The sequence below is a fragment of the Mus musculus genome, chromosome 5, assembly GCF_000001635.26.
Source record: "Mus musculus strain C57BL/6J chromosome 5, GRCm38.p6 C57BL/6J".
NCBI classification, from domain to species: Eukaryota; Metazoa; Chordata; class Mammalia; order Rodentia; family Muridae; genus Mus; species Mus musculus.
The window spans coordinates 33,070,533-33,092,532 of record NC_000071.6 but is presented as its reverse complement, the minus strand read 5'-3'; the positions used below and the strand labels follow the sequence as shown (position 1 = coordinate 33,092,532).

General features: G+C 44.1%; 1 non-coding gene and 1 pseudogene across 1 annotated transcript; both read right to left on the bottom strand.

Annotated features, from left to right (window-relative positions):
• Nucleotides 1–10,458: 10,458 nt before the first annotated feature.
• Nucleotides 10,459–10,600, bottom strand: LOC115490278. Its single transcript, XR_003956081.1, has one exon. It is a non-coding gene; the product is annotated as a small nucleolar RNA SNORA48 (small nucleolar RNA).
• Rpl35a-ps5 (ribosomal protein L35A, pseudogene 5) lies at nt 16,122–16,553 on the bottom strand (annotated as a pseudogene).

The following is a 22,000-nucleotide window of genomic DNA, read 5'->3' as shown; positions in this document are numbered from 1 at the left end:
GGAACGCTCTGTACTTTGTACTCCGTTTTACTATAAAATTAAGAAATAATTATGTATACACATCATTTGATCCAGCAATGTATCTCTAAAAATTTTATAGCATAATATATATAGGCTGCTAAAAGGGAAAATGATCTATATTTAAATATATTTATTATGGGACTATTCTGAACTGAAAATTATATGATGTGGCATAAATGTCTATCTATAAAGCACTGGTATATATACAGAAATATACAGAGACACACATGTGTGCATATACAGCATGTCCACTCAATGGAATATTACTATGTAGCTAATTATTTTTTTAAAAAAGAAAACTCTTGTGTGACAGGTACAGCAACCAACAGCCTGAGAACTAGCCTCATATTTAAGTTAAGAACACACAAAAATCAACACAAATGGGACTGTATACATGCAAGTATTTTAAAGCCCTTAAAAATACATGCCCATATACACATAGACATAGCAGCATAAAACATAAGATCTAAGTCTGAGGCAAAGAGCCTCCTCTTCCAAACTGACTTCATCTAGTGAATGGTGAATTGCATAATGATCCAAAATAAAGAATGCTAAAATCTTTAACTTGGAGTAATTCTATCATTGCAGAAGGGTCTGCTACTCAGCCGTCCAGCTTCAAGTTAGTTTGAGAGGATCTGTGGAACATGAAGCTTCTCAGAAATGCTGATCGAAGAAGGAGGTGGGTCAAGATGGTGCTCAGAAAGAGTAGAGAAAACAATTTAATATGGGCTGTGGATCCCACCACAAATCAGGGTCTCCTTGCTCATGGAAGGCTACATGGAAGCCTTCACAAGGCCTGTATCTCTGAGCTTGAGCCAGCGATGTCCTGGCTCCCAGGTTAAACTCTGTCTTGATTCATCCTGACTCACATTCTACTGCCTTCTACTTCTTGAGAAAGTAGGAGGCTAGAGAGTTTCCTCGGGTGCAAAGTATACTCCAAAGTCACTGTTCATGTGAGAGAAATGTGGCCACCACAGGGCAAAGGCCTCTTTAAACTATAATGGTCATTAACACTGTGTTTGCACGGGTGCCTCCTTAGCGCAATAGGCAGCGCGTCAGTCTCATAACACTGTGTTTGCCACTACACAACACTGGTTCTGGAAGACTGCTGCACCTTCTTGACTACAGAAGGCCTCTCTGTCAGTGACCTTGTGGGCCAGGTCCTTCAACGCCTGAAGAAAGCACATGGCAGGTTGTAGATTCACGTGGCTTTTAGCCATAGTGGGCTCCCTGTGCTGACTAGGACTAAGAGCATCTAACCCACCCATTCATTCTCCACTCAGAAAATTGTGGTCCAAAGAGTAAGACTGGCTTGGAAATATCTAGGAAAAAGATCATTGCCTGGCCTCTGAGCAAGTAATTCCATGGTCTCCTACTAACAAAAACATTGCTTCAGGTAACTCTTAGAATTTCTTGTAAAGTTTAATCTATGTCTAGCCTTTGACTTATCAATTCCATGCCCAATATTTAAGGTAAATGAAAAACATAATAATACATTTATATAAAAATACTCATACACAAAGTTTATATCAGCTCTAGTCACAACAACCAGAAGCTAGGTAGAACCCAATGCCTGCTAACAGATAAACAGATGAAAAAAATTGTTTCAAGGGGTTTGGTGGGACACACCTGTCACCCCACACTTGAGAAACTGAGGCAGCAGGACGGCAAGTTGTAGGCCAGCCTAGGCTACGAATGAGACTGTCTCAGAAGTAATGTGACCACTCAGTGAGCCAGTGAGCTACTGCTCATCAATAAAAAGTAACAAACTATGACGGCATATGGCATGGCCAAATCTCACACCAAATGGAGAGAGGAAACGTGAATGAGTTCTCACCAAGGGCCAGAGAGTTAAAAGCACCTGAGGCCTTTTCAGAAGATCTGAGTTCAAGTTCCAACATCCACATAAGGTGGCTCACAACTGCCTGTAACTCCGTTTCCAGGTGATCCGATACCTCTGGCTTCTGCAGGTACCTGCACTCATGTGCACATACCCACACAGAGACACATAACCTTAAATGCATACATACATACATGCATACATATATGCATGCATGCATACAGCTCATGTAAGAGGATATGCTCTATTGCTATATTTATGTATAGCTCCCCAGTGGTCAAAATTACTCTGTGGAGTTCTCCACTGCAAATTTCCCAGTCTCATGCCCACCCCTGTAGCAGATCACTTGCAGGAACCTGTCATCACACCCTACCTCCAATTCCTGGGGGCTCTGCTTTCCTCCTTCCTGTGTACCGCTCTGACACCTTCCTTAGTCCATCTCCACTCCCTCCTGTCAGTCCCCGATACCTACAAACAAGTTCTACTCAGGATGACCAGTGGCCACATGTGGCAGGGACTCAGGAAGACTCCCAGCCAGGACATCCACATTCACCACCCTTTTCTGAGACCCAGATAGGGGATCCCCAAGAGAAACCAAAGAAAGAAACACCCACCCAACCAATGTAAGACCAGGTACCTAGAATGACAATCATATTCAACTCCAGATTCCCAGTGAAAAAGGCAGGACAGCAGGGGCTGGAGAGATGGCTCAGCAGTTAAGAGCACTGACTGCTCTTCCAAAGGTCCTGAGTTCAAATCCCAGTAACGACATGGTGGCTCACAACCATCCGCACAACTACAATGTGTGTGTATATGTATATACATATACACACACATATATATAATAGATAAAGTAAATTTTTTTTTAAAAAAGGCAGGACTGCATGTCTCCACCACAATCTACTACAGTAGGCTCTGAGAAATTCAATATAGCTGAAGCACAAGACAGGAACTTCAAAATAGCTATTGTTTATATGTCAACAACTTTAAAAGGGGAAAATGAATTTGTTGCTTAATGAAATACATGAAAACACAAGCAATCAGTGGAATAAACGATAAAACCAGTGCAAGACATGAAAAAAATTAACAAAGAAATAGAATCACTAAAGAAAACCAATTGAAATAAACCTGAAAATGAAAACCTTAGGAAGGCAAACAAAACTAACAGAGTACAGGACAGATAAAAAAGACTCTCAGGCACTGAAGCCAAGGTAGAAGTAATAGATACCTCAGTCAAAGCCAACTGTTAAATCTAAAGGAAAAACACCCACACACAAAGCATCCAGGAAACTACTATCAAAAAAAAAAAACCCACATCTATAAATAATAGTAATAGGGGAAGGAAACAAAACCCAGGTCAAAGGCACAGAAAACATTTTTAACAAAAATCATAGAAGAATATTTCCCTAACCTAAAGAAGGAGGTGCCTCTCTTATATTTTTGCTTATGAGCCTAGCCTTTAATGGTTGACCCATCCCTCCAACCCAGAGGTGCCTCTCAAGGTACAAGAAGTTAACAGGACACCAAACAGACTCAACCAGCACATAATAACCAAAAAACTAAATATACAGAACAAAGGAAGAATATTAAAAGGTGCAAAGAAAAAAGACCATATTACTTATAAAGATAGACCCATTAAAATAACACCTGACTGCACAATGGAGACTCTAAAAGTCAGAATGGCCTAGACAGGTGTTCTACAAACTCTAATAGACAACAGATGCCAGCCCAGACCACTATTCCCAGAAAAATGCTCACTCACAATAGATGGAGAAGGAAAAACATCCACAAGTAATCTATAAATGCATCTCTACAGAAAGCATTAGAAGGAAACCTGAAGAAAGCACAAGGAGTAAATAACAATAGACCAGCAAGTCAAAAGAGAAGAAAAACCCACACCATAGCAACAACAGAGGCAATTTACAGCAAGCCCATTAAAGGTAACATCAACTCAAATTGAAACAAACTCAAAGCAATTCCACTAAAATAGGAAACAAGATTGTAGGCTCTCTCCATACCTATTCAGTATGGTACTTGAAGTTTTAGCTAGGGCAATAAGACAACTCAAGGATATTGAAGGGATCCAAAGAAGCAGTCAATGTACATTTGTTTGCAGATGATATGATAGTATGCATAAGTGACCCTAAAAATTCCACCAGGAAATTCCTACAGATGATAAACTATTCTAAACAATTCCAAAAAAAGTAACAAGATACAAAATTAACTCACAGAAATCATTAGCCTCCTCTATACAAAAGACAAAAGGACTGAGAAATAACACTTTTCACAATAAAGATGTTCACAATAACACCTTACACACACAGAGAGAGATATATATGTATATATATCTTGGGGTAACTCTAACCAAGCAAGTGAAGGACTTGTATGATAAAAATTTTAAGACATTAGAGAAGATAACAGAAGACGGAAAGCTCTCTCATGTTCATGGATCAGAAGGTTAATAAAGGAAAAATCATTATCCTGCCAAAAGTAATCTATAGATTCAATGCAATCCTCATCAAATTCCAGCACTATTCTTCACAGAACTTAAAAGGACAACATTCAACTTATATTGAAACACAAGAAAATCAGAATAACTAAAAACACTCCTGAGTGATAAAAGAACTGCTAGAGGTACCACCATCTCCAATCACAAATTATACTAATGAGCAATAGTAATGAAGCATTGTATTAGCACAAAACAGACATATTGGTAATTAAATACAATCAAAGACCCAGAAAAGGGTTCACAGACCTATGGACACCTGAATTTTGGTAAGGAAGCCAGAAATACATTCTAGGAAAAAGATAGCATCTTCAATGAATGGTACTGTTCAAAGTGGATGTCTGCATGTAGAAGAATATAAATAGATCCTTTCTTATCATCCTTCACAAAACTCAACTCCAAATGGATCAAAGACCTCACATAAGACCGGATACACTGAGTCTGACTGAAGAGAAAGTGGAGAATAGTTCTGGGCTCACTGCATGGGAAAAGACTTTCTCAACAGAACACTGTTAGCACAGGTACTAAGAACACCAATTAATAAATGAAACCTTATGAAGCTGTAAAGCTTCCCTATAGCAAAGGACACCATCATTTGGATGAAGTGGCAGGCTACAGAATAGGGAAAGATTTTTACCAAGTATGTATCCTACAGAGAGTTAATATCCAAAATATATAAAGAACTCATAAAACTGGACATCAAGAAAACAAAAGAGAAAAATATCATTAAAAATGGGTTTCAGATCTTAACAGAATTCTCAGAAGAGGAAACTCAAATGGCTGAGAAATATTTATAGAAACATCCTTACTCATCAGGAAATGCAAATCAAAACTGCTTGGAAATTTCACCTTACACCAATCAGAATGTCCAAGATCAATTTTTTAAAAATGACAGCTCATTCTGTCAAGGATGTGAACTCTGCAGAATACCTCTCCACTGCTGGCTGAAGTGCAACATACAGACACGGTGGAAAGCAATGCAATGTGTTGATTCATTACAAAAACAAGAATTGCTCTGCCTCAAGATCCAGCCCAGCCACTCTTGGGCACATGCACAAAGGATGCTTCCTCCTACTACAGACGCACTTGCCCAACTGTGTTTGTTACCACTCTACTCATAATAGCCAGAAATTGGAAACAACACAGATGTCCATTGATGAATGAACGCTACCCTTCTTTCCTCCGGCTCCCTGCCCCTCCAGTTTGCCTGGTGATCTATTTTGTTTCCTTTTGTGTTTCTTTTTCTGTTTTGAGTGTCTTTCTTTGCAGGTTTTTTTGTAGCCAGAAGATCTTGCTCCCAGCTACTCCAGTGTAAATTCCTCTTACCCTTGGGGAAATGCACTACTTTGTTTTGGGGAGTTTGGGGGGTGCTTTTATTTTTCAGGTGTTTTTGTTTTGTTTTATTTTTTCTTTACCTTTTTTACCCTTTTATTTGGAGGGGATGGGAGGAAGTGGGAACAGGGTGGTGGGGGTGGCTTTTGTTTATTTTTTTAACTCATTTCCAGGGGATGGGATTTTAAAAAATGTGTCATGAATAAAGCTGTTTTATGAAAAAAAAAGATTTATGCTTATCTTTAGCTATGTGCATATGCTGTGTTGACAAACCCCATGAGTGCTGTGCCTATGGAGGCCAAAGATATACAGGAAGCCCCTGCAGCTGGTGTTACAGGTGGTGTGAGCCACCCAGTGTGGCTTGGAATCAAACCTGGACGCTCTTCAAAAGTAGTGTATGCTGTCTCTGCAGCCCCCTTCCCTTAGCTTTTACGTGGGCTCTTCAGCTGGTTCTAGAGACCAAAGAAAAACAGATTGGTAGCAAGAGAAAAGCATACAGATTTTAACTTCACATGCACCCAGGGACTCACATAAGGCTGTGAAGATACGAAGAAAGGAGAGTAGGATGCTTCTGGGCTTTTTTGCATAAAGACTTACACACTTGTGAATGGATCTTTGGTCTAGGAGCCATAAATTCTAGGACATTGCTAGAACATGCATGGTGGGCTAGAACATGTAAATTAACCAGATTAAAGATTCACTCCAGTGAATTTGTTCAGGTTCATTGCAGCACCAACTCCCAGTCTCAGTGATAGGGACTATTCTCTTGCTCTGGGACATGGGGTGGAGGTGCCCCTCTCGAAGACACCATCATGGCCAGCTACTTGCAGGAAGAGACAGGGCATATGACTCTTCTGCCACTGTGGTTTCTTCTTTTTGAAAGAATCCATGTACCCCATGGGCACATGCTGAGCTGAGACAACCCTCACCTCCTTCACACAGCACAACCTTCACTCAGCACAACTGTCATTGTGCTTCTGCTTTTATAATTCTAGGGAAGAAGCTAAGACTTGTGTGTGTGTGTGTGTGTGTGTGTGTGTGTGTGCTGAACACCGCTCCACCAGCAAGCTACACACAGCCCTCGTGACAACTTTAACAGCCACTCTGTGAAGTCAGGGAGGCACAGAGGGGATAATGTTTCCAGTTTACAGAGAACACTGAAGGTAAGAGATAGATGCCTCAGCCACCTACGGCAGGAACCGGGAGCTCCTCCTTGAACCAAAGGCCTGAAGCCCACGCTTCAGTTGTCAGACAGATACACTGTGTCTCAGAGGGGAAGGAGCTTCCTACAGCTATGAACAATTCAAGCTCTGACTGAAGTCCCGGTGGCCTGTGGGTAGAGGGGCTGAAAGGGGATCAGTTCTTTCACTCTGCCAATGAGTCTGGGCTTTCAGAAGGCAGTCTGCAGAGAAATACTCAAAGATATTTAAAAAGGAAATCAATTGTTCTAAAAGTAAGGAGAGAAGGTAGCTTGAGTACCCCCCCCCCCAATGCTGTGGAGCTCATTCGCAAGGTCATGTTTTATAAAACAGGGTGCATGAGAGCAAGGTCATGTTTTATAAAACAGGGTGCATGAGAGGGGCTGTCTTTGGAAGCTCCTCACTAATGCCCATATGACATGGACGTGGCGCAAAGCTCTGTGGGGTTTTGACAATGTGGGAGTGGGATGTGGGATTTTAGGGTTGGTAACACCAGGACAAGGCCAAAGTGATAGAGGAAAGGAAGGAAGTATACGGAATAACGATGCCCGAGCAGGAAAGTGAGCAAACCCATTTCAGGACCTTGCACCAAAACTCCCCCTTAGGCCAAGACAATGACTGTCTGAGATGCATTAAAGATATAGTAAAAGAGCTATCACGAATCTGTCATTCGCTATCTATCATTTATTGAGCACATCAGTAATTGCTTGATAAGCATTATCTCTTATAGATCCTGCAGCACCCTAGGACACAGGAATAAGCCTTATTACATAGTGACTCTGATCAGAGGCCCAGAAACCACGTGCTCATTCATCAGAAGGTTCATAACTCAGGAGATAGCCTGAGCCACTCCAAGATACTCCAGTTTTTAGATAAGGAAACTAAGTATTGGCCCAGGTCATGTCATTACTGAAGGCAAGACTAGAATTTGAACCATCGCACTTAGAGAGTGTGTCCGACAGGGCAAAGAAGGAAACAAAAGCCATCCCCTGGGAAGAAATTCAAAGCCTTGGCTTCCAGTCCAGCTCCACCCTGACTCAGGGTCACCCTGACAAGTCCTCTTCTCTCTCTGGTCACTGCCCTTCTTGAATCATGTGCTTCTCAGGACCCATCTTCACCACCAGCATCCTTATCCCTTGGCCTATAAGCCTCTGTCATCCCCTCACCCCCAGGGTCCTGAAGCACATGATGAGACCCTATTCCCACACTGCCTCTTGTGCCAGGCTTAAGTGTTGACTGGAGCCCAGGTCTATAGGTGGAGCGGCCAACTGGAGACTCTAGAAAACTCTGTTCAGGCTTCTTGGCCCATGATGTGAGCCTTATTACATAATGACTCTGGTACTCCCAGAGGCCAAGGAAGCCTGCACTCACTCCTCAGAAGGCTCGTCATTCAGGAGATAGCATAAGTCACTCCAGGATACTTCCACTCGGGGGAAAAAACTGTTTAAGGAAGAGGGTGTGTAGACCTGTTGTCTGACTCGCAGAACACCAGGTCACAGTAATCTCAGCTCCGTGGCGACTTCAGAGCATCTCAGAGCTGAAGCCTACAAGTCAGCTTCTAACTACAGAAAGCAGCTTGTCTCTCTCTCCACATCTGCTCAACCTGAAACTAGAGTTGCTCGAATGCGAGCTCTGAAAAAGCCACCAGAGACAGGACAGCTCACTCCTTGCCGCTGTAAATGGAAGCTGAGACCAAGTGGAGCCACGTGACTCAGCTGGAACCAGAACTTAAGGATCATCTTAAGCTACATCTTGGGTCTTGCTCCTCCCCATCGCTCCCCACCATAGAACCCAGTGTATTTTCCTTTGAAAGGCCTCTTCTAGGTTTCCCTCATTGAACCACCACCTCAGATGCTCCCTACCCTGGATCAGGCCACCACATCTTCCCCTGGATTATTACAGCAGGCCTGTGGTCTCCTCCCTCTTCTTAGTCTTTATTCTTTCAAACCATGCACCATGTCATACTCTGACCCAAGACTGCTCTGCATCTACCAAAGAAAACCCAAAGACCTCAGCTAGAGTTCTCTGTCACCTGCATCACATCACATAACCCAGGCCCACTCATCTCCCCATCCCCACATTTCTGCCCTCACCCTTGCAACCTCCCCCCAAAATAACAGAGAGAGAGAGAGAGAGAGAGAGAGAGAGAGAGAGAGAGAGAGAGACGCATAGAAAACGTCTCATCTTGGAAGCTGTAGTGTGTCACAGTATGACCCATAATATATCCCTCTATCCAAACATCTTCACTTGCAAACGTTCATTGCAATGAGTCAACAGTCTGGTTCGAGATCTCTGGCTTCTGTGACACCATCAATTTTGGATCCTCATCAGGACTCCTCCAGGTTATCTTGTTGCTGCCCTGTGTCATGGAGATCCTGCAGCTTTGGATCAGCAGAACTAGACCTTTCATGAGTCCCAACCACTTGCAGATGATACAGATTTTGCAGGAGGCCAACTCAGAGCACTAGATCTAGGCCTGGATGGGAGCTGAGCTGGTCAGCAAGCCTGCTCTCCTTTATCCACACCACCAGGGTGAACCCTCCAGCACTGCTCCAGCTAAGCCACCCCAGCGCTGCCAGGAAGCAGGGTCAGCTCACCTACACTCAAGCCCTAAGGGCTGGCTCACCCACACCCATGCCTCCAGGACCAGCTCCAGTGTGTTGCTCAGGCAAAGTACAGGCTCCACTCTCTTAAGTGCTACAGCCAGTTGCCAGTTGAGGTGGGGCTAACTCTCCTGTGCTCATAACCCTGTGGACAGCCTTCCCAACTCCAGGAGGTGGCAAAGTGGGGGGGGGGGGGCAGGGAGGCATCTCATCCGTGCCGATGCCACCCCACAGCAGATGAATGGCAGGGTCAGCTCTTTCACACTTAACACTCTCAGAGATGACTCATCCACATCCCTGCTACCAGGGCCAGCTCCAATATGTTGCCTGGGCAAGGCACAGGGGCTGCTTTCTTTACCACTGCCACTGATGAAAGGTGGAGCCAGCTTTCCCGATCTGCACAGCCCCTGGACATCCCTGATGGCTGTCTCCACCAGGGAAGTCCCTATGTTCTGTAGTGGTAATGTGAGGCACAGACATTGACCCCTGCCCCTGCGTAGCCAGGGACCCAGACATGTCCCTCTGTGGCAGCTCAGGCTGTGACATCACCATGACCTCAGGTGACAGGACTAAGCACTCACAGCAGGTTCCTCCTCTCCACCCTGAGTCTCCAGTTCCATCTCTCTTCATAATGCTCAAGCTGCCCCACTTCTCTTTCTCACCCACCTGTCCACCACAGACTGGCATGTAATGGTGGTTCCCACTGCAGGCTGGTCATGTGGCTGCCAGGCTTCTCAGTAACATCCTCTGGCAAGCGGGTAGCTATGGCCTGTCTGACCATGAGCTGGAGGGCAGGTCTGTGGGTTGCATGACAATCCACAGGTCTCTCTTTCTCTCTTCTTCTTCTTCTTCTTCTTCTTCTTCTTCTTCTTCTTCTTCTTCTTCTTCTTCTTCTTCTTCTTCTTCTTCTTCCTCTTCTTCCTGTGTTGTGCTGCCTGGGTTTGATTTTATTTGATTTTATGAGTCCTAGGCATAAGATAGCTTTGGCCAACAAGCCAGGCATCAAGCTAGAATGAACAGAGGACTGCCATCTACTCTGCCCCTGACTGATATAAGAACAACACCAACAGGGTGTCCCTTAGCCCATTGTCAGAGGGCATATTAGCCCTTCTAAGATTTATAAAATAATCTGCAAAATAAGAATAACAATGCCTATCTTACAAACACCACTGTAGCTTGGGATACCATGGTGCACAATGCTTGCTGTTTGGTGTATGCCATTAGGAGGGCTATATTAATAAACAAAGCTCATTTTACATGCCTGGATCTGTGAATAATGCTTGGGATATAAAATAAATAAGCAAAAGGGAAGCAGCTGATCGCCATGTCCACATCATGTAATAAGTACCTAGAAAAGGGCATCCCCGGGCACTCTGAAGCCTCCAGATATGGAGCCAGATGGAGACTCTGCGGAAGAAGAGAGGATACTCCATTAAAGTATGACATGAGCCACATTTGAAAACACCAGGGATGGTGATGTAGAAGGGATAACTAGGGCACAGCACAAGATGACTGAGAAGCAGGTTGAAACATCACTATACCCTACAAGCAACAAGCGTTCAATACGTATTTATTGGGAGAAAGGCAGGCAAGGTGGATGGAGATCAGAGCCATGGGGTTCTGTGCTGTAGCCATGGCTGTGACCTGGGGCAGATCTAAGCCCTACCCAGGCTATGTCCCCACGTCAGCTGTGAGGTTGATCCCAATTCCAGGATTCTGAGACATGGAAAACAATACTGAGCTTCATTCCTCCATCAGAGAGACATGTCTTAGCCTGTTTCAGGAGGAGGAGGCTGGCCTCCAGAGGCTGGCCTCACCCTCTGTAGGTTAGTTACACCAGGTCTCTGAAGCAAGAAACACTAATTGCCTTACCAACACTGTCACACCCTCTCCCTGGGAACTTGGTTCCTTTGTCATACCTCTGTGAGGGATTGGTCCAGACTCTGATGACTTATCTGGCCTCAAACTCTCCCCTCAGAGCGCCTTGCACAGGACAGGGGAAAGCACTACTCAAACAAAGCTTAAGCCACGTCAGCGAGTGCACACTTTGTTTCACTGAACGTAAACTTGGATTGCCTAATGAGAAACAAATTACACCTAGAAAGAGTCATTTGGGCAACTGGGAAGATACAATTCAATCAGTAAAATGCCTTGCCAGACAAGCACAAGGAACTGACTTCAATCCCTAGCACCCACGTAAAAACCTGGTGATTCTTGTAATCCCAGCACTGGGAAGGTGAAGACAAGCGGTTCCCGGAGGCTTGCTGGTCAACCAGCTCAGTCTAACCACAGGAGCGCTGTCCCCAAAATAAAATCTCCTGGGTTGTGCTAACCCATCCTGTCACCTCCAGCTCATGGCAGTCCCTGATATCTTCACTGTCAGTTGTGATATTAAGATGTTTAACACCCCCCTCACCTCTTTTTTAAAAACTAGAATCAGAGTAGATTCTATCAGAGTAGATAGCTTTTTAGATACACTTTTTCCAGTTAGCAATATGCATTTAACCTTCCTCTATGACATTTTAAAGCATTTTTAAAGATTTATTTGTTTGTTTGTTTGTTTACTTGCTATGTATATATGAATGCACACACATGTCACAACACATATGTGAACATCGAAGACCAAGTTTTAGGAGTTGGTTCTCTTCTTCTACCTGTGGGTCCTATGGGTTGGACTCAGGTCGTCGGTCTCGGGAGCAAGTGCCTTACTCCCCCTCCCGAGTCTCCTCTATAAATTCTCTTGAATTGATGGACCATTCCCTTTTATACTTAGGTAGTGGTTATTTTGTGGATCTGAGTTTACCCATTTACTCATTACAAGATGGCATGTTGGTGCAAGGCCCTGGGCTCAATCCCAGCACCTCAAAATGGCTGTGTTATTTTGCAATCCCCCAGCAAGGGAGACCTTCTGTTGCTCAGCCCCCTTGCTAGCATTTAGTGTTATATGTGTACATTTAATTTCTTTCTTTTTAAAAATTTTCTTTAAGACTAACTTCTGTCTTTTTAAAGATTTATTTTATTTATGTATGTATATATATATATGTGTGTGTATGTATGTATGTTCACATGTGTGATGGTGCCCAAGGAGGCTAGAGAGGCTATTAGATCCCTTGGAGCTGGCTGGAGTTGTGAGACACCTGACATTGATGCTGAGAACTAAACTTGGGTCCTCTGGTTTTGTCAGAACTTACACAAGTAAATACTATAAAGGAATGGATTTTCTGTGTGTAAAATTTAAACTATAACAAAATATCTGTGGCCCAAAATAAAGTATCTTAATAAACAACTATGTCTTTATCACTTGATAAAAGAACAATTCCCAACCGAGGTGGTTTTAGCATGAGATCGCTACCAAGGGAGTTACAGTCTCCCATGTAGAGAAAGAGAGCTAGAAAGAGATGGATAGTCAGGTAAGTGGATGAAGGGATAAATGATGAGTAGATAGACCATAGGTAGATAGGTAGGTAGGTAGGTAGGTAGGTAGGTAGGTAGGCAGGCAGGCAGGCAGGCAGGTAGGTAGACAGGCAGGTAGGTAGGTAGGCAGGCAGGCAGGCAGGCAGGTAGGTAGGTAGGTAGGTAGGTAGGTAAGTAGACAGACAGACAGACAGGCAGGCAGGCAGGTAGGTAGGTAGGCAGGCAGGCAGGCAGGCAGGCAGGCAGGTAGACAGGCAGGTAGGTAGGCAGGCAGGCAGGCAGGTAGGTAGGTAGGTAGGTAGGTAGGCCTAGGGCAGAGGATAGGATCATCCAAAGGGGAGATAGAATATAGTGTTATAAACAGATAAAGGGGAAACTAAAATAGGAATTTTAAATGAGGGGGAAATGGGAGGGCAGAATAAAGGAGGAAGTATGGGGAAAGGCAGCTAACAATAAAAGCCTTTTTGAAAAGTCATAGGGAAACCTACTGCTGTAGAAGTGTCCAAAAATATATGCATATATGAAACAATTTAAATGGAGTCACCATGTAATAGGGGGAGACAGTGCCCTAACTTGTCATCCTATGACACCAAGTCAAATCTTCAATACCAGGAATGGGTTAGAGCTTTTTGAGTTGTTGCCAATGTGGTCCCACAGACATCACAGGCTATTGCCAGAGTTATTGGTTACTGTCCACAACCTGGTGGTAAGGCTCTCTTGCTGAAAGTATCACCTATGTCATTAAACATGGAGAAATTAAGCTGGTGCCCAACTAGAAGATTCACCCTATGGACTATGCATCCATGGTGTTGGAAGGTATGCTGCATGCTACTGGAGGAGAAAGATGCTATTATCATCCTGTGGCTTACAACAGCAAACTGCCTTCAAGGTATGGGAGTGCAATAGTGACAGTGTTATGGGAGTAACCAACCACTTTTTAAAAATTGGACATAAGGGCTGGAGAGATGGCTCAGTGGTTAAAAGAACTGGCTTCTCTTCCAGAGATCCTGGGTTCAATTTCTAGCAACCACATGATGGCTCATAACCATCTGTAATGAGATCTGGTGCCCTCTTCTGGCATGAAGGCATGCAGGCATACACACAGGCGGAATATTGTATACATAAGAAATAAATACATTGGTTTTTAGAATGGACTTAAGACCCATGCCGTGAGATGGAGCACATACCCAACACTGATAAAGTGGTCATGAGTGTAAGAATAGACTAGCCATGGTCCATAGAAGAAAACTTAGCTATTTTGTTAAAGTGAAATAGCAATAAACTGACTCCTGGTGACACATTGCTATGCCCACAGATCAGCAGCACCACCTGATCCTCAGCAGAGAAGCTTCATCTTGCAGTAGATGGGAACTCGTGAAGAGAACCACAACTGGACAACATGCAGAGAGTGAGAGACTTTGAGTGCTTAGCCTAATGGGGTAATCTCTGCTCAAGGATCTACGCAGAAGATAAGACAGAAGTATTGTAAGAGCCAGAAGTGCAGGCAAGTCACCCAGACACAACAGGGATGATACACTTATCAACTAACTCACAGAGACTACGACAGCACACACAAGATCTCCTCAGATTCAAACCAAAGTCCCATCACTGAGAAGGGAGATGGACACAAAGCCCCATGCCTAACCATGAAGCTATTATCAACTGACGCCTGTTGGGAAAAGAAAAGTCAGGTTTCTCCTATGGAGTATCGCTGGCTCTGAGTCCAGGAGAAATTGCCCAACACAAAACAGACTCCATGTGTGTGTGGGTTGGGGTGGGGATATGTTTCATTTAGTTTTGCTTGTTTGTTTTGATTTTGATTTTTGTTTAGTTTGGAGATTGTAGCCACCCGAGGCCACGGGTTACTGGGTTCCTGAAAGAAAAGCTAGGGATATCCATCCTAGGAAGGATGGCAAGAGAAATAACGAGCCAAGACAAGTTTCTGATCAAGGCTCAATGTTTTAATTCTAAGGTCTGAATATAAAGGGGGGAACCCACCCCCCACTTTGCCAGGGTCTTGTCAGGAAGACAAGCTCAGCTCCTCAGCAGGTAGTGGCTTCTTGCAGGAAGCTGATATGTGGCAGGACAATAGACTTTACCTAGGTTGGAAAATTCCACTCTAGGTGAGCTAGTTGACTATAGCAAACACGGTCTGATCCAGCCCGCTCAAGGCTGGGGAAGACACAGGAGATGTTGGCTTCTTTGACTCAATGACTGTGTGCCCTTGAACAAGTTGGGTCAGAAGGTTTCCATATTGTGGTGCATGTCCACCCCCTTGAGCCACCAGGGGTTTATCACAGTCTCAGTGTAGTGTTTAAAACAACCCCAGGTGTCTAGTGAGCATAGCTGATGAACTAAAGCTAAAAGTCTTGCTTTGGTCTTACTTTCCATTCTTCCAAATTGAAATCATTTGAGGATGACTAGTGAATCGTTGCTGTTGTTGTTGTTGTTTCATTTTTGGCTCTGTTTTTCTGTATGTGTGGTTGTTAGGCAGTTTGGTGTGTGTGTGTGTGTGTGTGTGTGTGTGTGTGTGTGTGTGTGTTCAGACTGAGTAATAAGGCTCCTTGCATGTACAGCCTGAACCTTGCAAGTTTGTTGAGTTCCCAAGAGTACAGAGGTCAGTGTAGACGGATGCCCTGGGAGGCACGTGTTCACAGCTGAATGAATGTATACATGTGCTTCTGTGTGTATATAAAATAATTTTCCTCAGAACACTTTGTTGTCAATGAATCTGCTCAAAGGTCATTTCTTATTACTTACCATAGTATCAAACAAGTTAATAAGTGGTTAGATAATTAATTGCCCAAAGGGAAAATTTTTGCTTTCGTTGAAGTCTCTTATCTGACCCAAAGGTTGTTGATACTGGGAAACAATGTGATGACTGGCAGAAAGGCTCTGGTTTGTGAGTCTGCTGTGGATCGACAGGCTATACCTGTCAAAAGGTCTCCTGACGTTTAGTCTTCTTATCAGAGGAGGAAAGACTGGTCTTGAAGTGCCCTTTGTCTCCAGACACCCTTCCTACTGCCTTTCCAGTGAGAATCTCTACAGCCTCTGAGAAGAATAACCTGCACTCTAAGAGGCAGGACCCCACAATTCCAACCAGTATCTGTAGCTAGCTCACCTTATCACACTAGGGTTGAAGGCATGGCCCAGTGATTCAAGGCATGGCCCAGGATGTAGTATGGTGGGTTCTTTTTTTTTTTTTTAAGAGCACAAATCTACTTTTATTTATTTACTCTCCATTAGTTTAAATCCGGGATGGGTACAGCATCACACGGATTCTGTGTCCAATGGCCTTTGCAGGAAGGTTGCTTCGGAATTTGGCACGAACCATACCGCTGTTTCCATGGGCCCGAGTTACCTTTCCCCAGATCACTCTGGTTTTGTTTGGTTTACCTCCAGGAGTCACCGTATTGTTTTTTGCTTTATACACATAAGCACATCTCTTGCCTAAGTAGAACTCCGTTTCATCTCGGGCATAAACGCCTTCAATTTTAAGAAGAGCCGTGTGCTCTCTTTGGTTCCGGAGACCTCGCTTGTAGCCAGCAAAAATGGCCTTGCACCACAGCCTTCCAGACATACTTGCTGTTAGAAGTCCTGTTCCCAGCAGGCCTCCACAGGCGCCAAGATGGCAGAAACTATGGTGGGTTCTTAAGAATACAGGCTTCAGCTGCATATGTAGCAGAGGATGGCCTAGTTGGGCATCAATGGGAGGAGAGGCCCTTGGTCCTGTGAAGGCTCTATGCCCCAATGTAGGGGAATGCCAAGGATAGGAAGCAGGAGTGGGTGGGTTGGTGAGCAGGGGGAGGGGGGAGAGAATAAGAGGAGGGGGTTTTCAGAGGAGAAACCAGGAATGGGCATAACATTTGAAATGTAAATAAAGAAAATATCCTATAAAAATGGATAAATAAAAAGAATACAGGCATTAAAGTTGAGCAAACCTAAGTTTGGCTCCCAGTGGCTGTGCCTCCCAACCTTCATTCTAAGCCTCCATTCCCTCAAGTATGGATCATTGGGTATTTTTAGATAAAATTCTTACCTCTCTAAGTTATTTGGAAGATTGCATTTACACTGATAGCCAGCTGTAGTGGCATCTGCCAATAGCCTTACTTTGTAGATGGGGGCAAGAGGATCAAAGCCTGAGATATAATGAGACAGCCTCAAAAGAAAAAGTTGAGGGATGGAGATGTGACCCAGTTGACAGAGTGATTGATTGCTTAGCAGGCACAAGCTCTGGGTTCAAGTCCCAGTGATACTGTGTATCTATAAGTCCCATCACTTTGAAGTGGGAAGGTAAAAGCAGGAGGGTCTGGAAGGTTATCCTCAGCTATACATTAAGTCCAAAAGTGATGTATATAAGACCCTACCCCCAACCCCCAAAAACCTTATATTGATTTTACATAGCCTGGTAGGGTACTGCATGCCTATAATCTCTGCAATCAGGAGGCAGAGTGAGCTTTGGGGGCAGCCTGGTATACATCCTGAAATCCAGGCCAGCCAGGGGTAGATAATGAGACCCTGACAGAAAGAAGAAATGAAGAGAAGAAAAAGAAATAGAGGAAGGAAGGGAGGGAGGGAGGAAGGGAGGGAGGGAGGGAGGGAGGGAGGGAGGGAGGGAAGTCCTTTACATATTTCTTAGAATATTTAATAAATAATAGCAATAGCTGGGCTGGAGAGATGGCTCAGCAGGTTATGAGCACTGACTGCTCTTCCAGAGGTCCTGAGTTCAATTCCCAGCAACCACATGGTGGCTCACAACTATCTGTAATAGGGATCTGGTGCCCTCTTCAGGTGTGTCTGAAGACTGCAACAGTGTACTCACATAAAATAAATAAATCTTTAAATAATAATAATAACAATAGCTAATATTTATTGAATACTTATCTATTCCTGCCTCTCCAGGCATCCTGTCATTCAAACATTCACAATATAAACTGACAGACACAATTATTAGCCCCATTTTACAGATATGAAACTCTTACCTAGCTGGGCGTGGTGGTGCACACCTTTAATTCCAGCACTGGGGAGGTACAGGCAGGCGGATTTCTGAGTTCGAGGCCAGCCTGGTCTACAAAGTGAGTTCCAGGATAGCCAGGGCTATACAGAGAAACCCTGTCTCGAAAAACAAAAAACAAAAAACAAAAAAACAAAAGAAAGAAAGAAAGAAAGAAAGAAAGAGAGAGAGAGAGAGAGAGAGAGAGAGAGAGAGAGAGAAACTCTTACCCAAGATTGCAGTCAGTAAGAAGGGAATTTATGCCAGGCATTTATACTATTGTTAATATTTTTATTATCAACAAAAGCCATCACAAAGAAAAGATCCTAGAGCCTCACTCCAACTGTGGAGGGAGAGTGTACTGGCTAGTTTTGTGTCAACTTGACACAGCTGGAGTTATCACAGAGAAAGGAGCTTCAGTTGGGAAATGCCTCCATGAGATCCAGCTGTAAGGCATTTTCTCAATTAGTGATCAAGGTGGGAGGGCCCCTTGTGGGTGGGACCATCTCTGGGCTGATAGTCTTGGGTCCTATAAAAGAGCAGGCTGAGCAAGCCAGGGGAGGCAAGCCAATAAAGAACATCCCTCCATGGCCTCTGCATCAGCTCCTGCTTCCTGACCTGCTTGAGTTCCAGTCCTGACTTCTTTGGTGATGAACAGCAGCATGGAAGTGTAAGCTAAATAAACCCTTTCCTCCACAACTTGCTTCTTGGTCATGAAGTTTGTGCAGGAATAGAAACCCTGACTAAGACAGAGAGGTTCTGCCTCTTGTCCCCTCTAATCACCATAATGTACACATGGCTCCTTTCCCCCAGACTTTCTGTGGATTCTAGCCACTACTTGGTTATTCATTTGATATTCACTGACCATTCCCTATGTGCCAAGCACTGTGGTTGGCCTGGATTATAGTCTTGAACAAACAATCAAGGTTTTCACATTGCTGAGGTGAGAAGGGAGAGGAGCCAGGCACACAGAAACCACAGGAAAGAGGACAAAGGGGCCCTACAACGGAGGTGAACTTGACTGTCATAATCTAAGGAGGGACAGAGACTGTGGCTGGAACAAAGCAGGAGAACAGATGCCATGACATGGTCTCTGGAACTCAAACCTGTGCCTTACAGACTGCCCCACACGCCTCCCTGTGTGGTATGCAGACCCCTTGAAGGTACTATATCCGAAACCAAAAATAATCTCCCTCTTCTTCCACTGCACAACCGAACACCAGCTGCCCAACTTAAGACTTGCTAAACATCTCTTTCTTCATTTTCATGGATTTGAATCCAATGCCTCATCTACGCTCAACCACAAGACTACACCCACCTGCCCTGGTTTGGAGGCAGGATCATGCTAAATGCCCAGCTGACCTCAAAATCAGTATGTAGTCTAAGCTAACCTTGAACTTGACATCCTCCTGTCTCAGTCTCCCAAGAAGTTGGAGTTATAGGTCTGTACCATGTCAGCCAGACATCTTCTTAAACTTTTCCTCCGGAGGCCATGATGCTGGCCTCTGTTTGAAACTGTCTAGCCATCTAAGCTGTCCTAACTGTCCTCCCTGTCTCCAGCCACATCACCTGCTGCCCAAGAGCTCCTCTCACAGCCAACCCATGAACACTATAATAGTGGTACACACCACTAAGCCCAGAACTCAGGAAGTCAAGGTAGGAAGATTGAAAGTCAAGAGGCAGCCTCAGATATTTGACCTCCAGCCTATAGCTGTACCACCCTGAATGCTACAGATTTTCTCATAATCCCACCTTTTCTCAAGAAAAAAGAAAGAAATTAAATTACTCCTCCAAAGCTAGGACCCTCACAGCTCCTTTTCAGTTTAGAATAAAGCCTCAATTCTTTGGCCCCGGTATCCTTCATCGTGACATCAGCCGCCACACTTTCAGGCTCTCTTTAATAGTCGAGTGTGACTCAGAGCACCAGTCATGCCCAATTATTCCTTTGTCCCCATCAGAAAAAGCATAAGATAGCCCTACTAAGAACTAATTTACAGCCTTGTAGAAGTGATGTCAAGGAGAAGGGCACAGGCCATCTCCCTGACGCCTTCTCTGACACTTGGGCAGCATCACCCACTCTGTCTCCTAGTTATCATAGTCCCCGATAGTTGCAACTCAGTGTTCAATGTTAAACTTCAGCACAGTAGGTCTTTAAATAATTCTTTTGAGTTGGCAAAGATGTAGGAATCGGGCAACAGCAGACCCAAATTATTATTATCCAGTGGACAGGATGGATATAAGGAAAGTTTTAAAAGCACATGGCAGGATGTGCTGCCTGGGGTGAAAACTCTCTACTCATAGGTTAACTGCTGTTTGTTTCTTGGGTTTGAGACACAGTGTCGTGTATCTCAATCTGGCTTCAAACTTGCTATATAGTCAATCATGCCTTTAACCTTCTCAGCCTCCTCCTTCACCTCCCCCATGCTGGACAGACTCAGGGCTGGGGATGGGGAGTTGCATGCTGAACAGCATTCATTAACTGAGTTTCATCTCCAGCCTCTAATTGTGTTTTCTATTCTTACATTGAGGACTAGTCTGGCTTGCTGTTGTTGTTGTTGTTGTTTATTGTTGCTGGTGCTGGTGCTGGTGCTGGTCAACTTGGCACAAGCTTGAGTTATCTGAGAAGGGGAAACTCCATTGAGAAAATGCCTCCATCAGATTGGCCTGGGGCTGGAGAGATAGCTCAGTGGCTAAGATCACTGGTTGCCCTTGCAAAAGACCTGATTTCAATTCTCAGAACCTACACGGTGGGTGGCTTACAACCATCTGTTACTTCAGTTTCCAGGGATCCAGCAACCTTCTTCTGACTTCCATGGACATGAGGTATACATATATGAGTACAGGAAAAACATTTATAAATATAAAACTAATAAATAAATCTTTTTAAAGATGATTGGCCTGTAAGCAAACCTGTAGAGCATTTTCTTAATTAATTATTGATGCATGTAGGCCTTTCTCTTGGGGGATGATGCCATCCTTGGGCAGGTGGCCCTGGATAGCATAAGAAAGCAGGCCGAGGGCTGGTGAGATGGCTCAGTGGGTAAGAGCACCCGACTGCTCTTCCGAAGGTCCAAAGTTCAAATCCCAGCAACCACATGGTGGCTCACAACCACCCGTAATGAGATCTGATGCCCTCTTCTGGTGTGTCTGAAGACAGCTACAGTGTACTTACATATAATAAATAAATAAATTTAAAAAAAAAAGAAAAAGAAAAAGAAAGAAAGCAGGCCGAGCAGTGCTTGAGGAACAAGCCAGTAGGCAACATTCTTGCATGGCCTCTGCTTCAGTCCCTGCCTTTATGCTCCTACCTTGAGTTCCTGCCCTAACTTCCCTCAGGATTGAGTGTAGCCTCTGAGTTGTAAGCTGACTAAGCACTTTCCTCTCCAAGTTGATTTTGGTCAGAGTGTTTTATCACAGCAACAAAATCCCAGCTAAGACAAGTATCTACTTGCTTACATGGGAGCCTAAAGTGTTAACGTTGTCTCTGCCTATGGCTAACAAGTTTAAAATATTTAAGTCATATCTGTAAATTTCTCAAATGTGTTTCTGTTTATTTGGTTATATGACTTTCTCTTCTGTAAGACCTGGTTTTGAATAGCCAAGTTCTGTCCTGTTCAGAGCTGCTACTACACAACAGATGCTCAGTGTTTACTGAGTGGATTGGTGCATGGATGGATACATATATGACTGGATGAAGGGATACAGGAATGGGTAAATGGATGCACAGAGAGAGGGGGGGGGAAAGAATCTCTTGTGAACTGTATGGAAGCACCACCTGTCAATAAAAAAAGCCTATGGCCAATGAGCCGAGGCAGAAAATAGGAAGTGGAAGATCGGGGAGGGGGTGGGGGGGGAGGATTCTGGGAAATAGTCAGATGCAAATGACTTTCCCTGAACTCTGAAGGAGAAAGATGGTCACATAACCCTAAGGAGAGGTAACTAGACATGTCAAAGGCTTAAAATAGAATAAATGGGTTAATTAAGTTATGAGTTAGATGGGAGATAAACACAAGCCTAAGCATTTATTCATATAGAATTAAGTCTCAGAGTTGTTATTTCTGGGAACAAAGAGGCTGGGTGGAAAAGCATGAG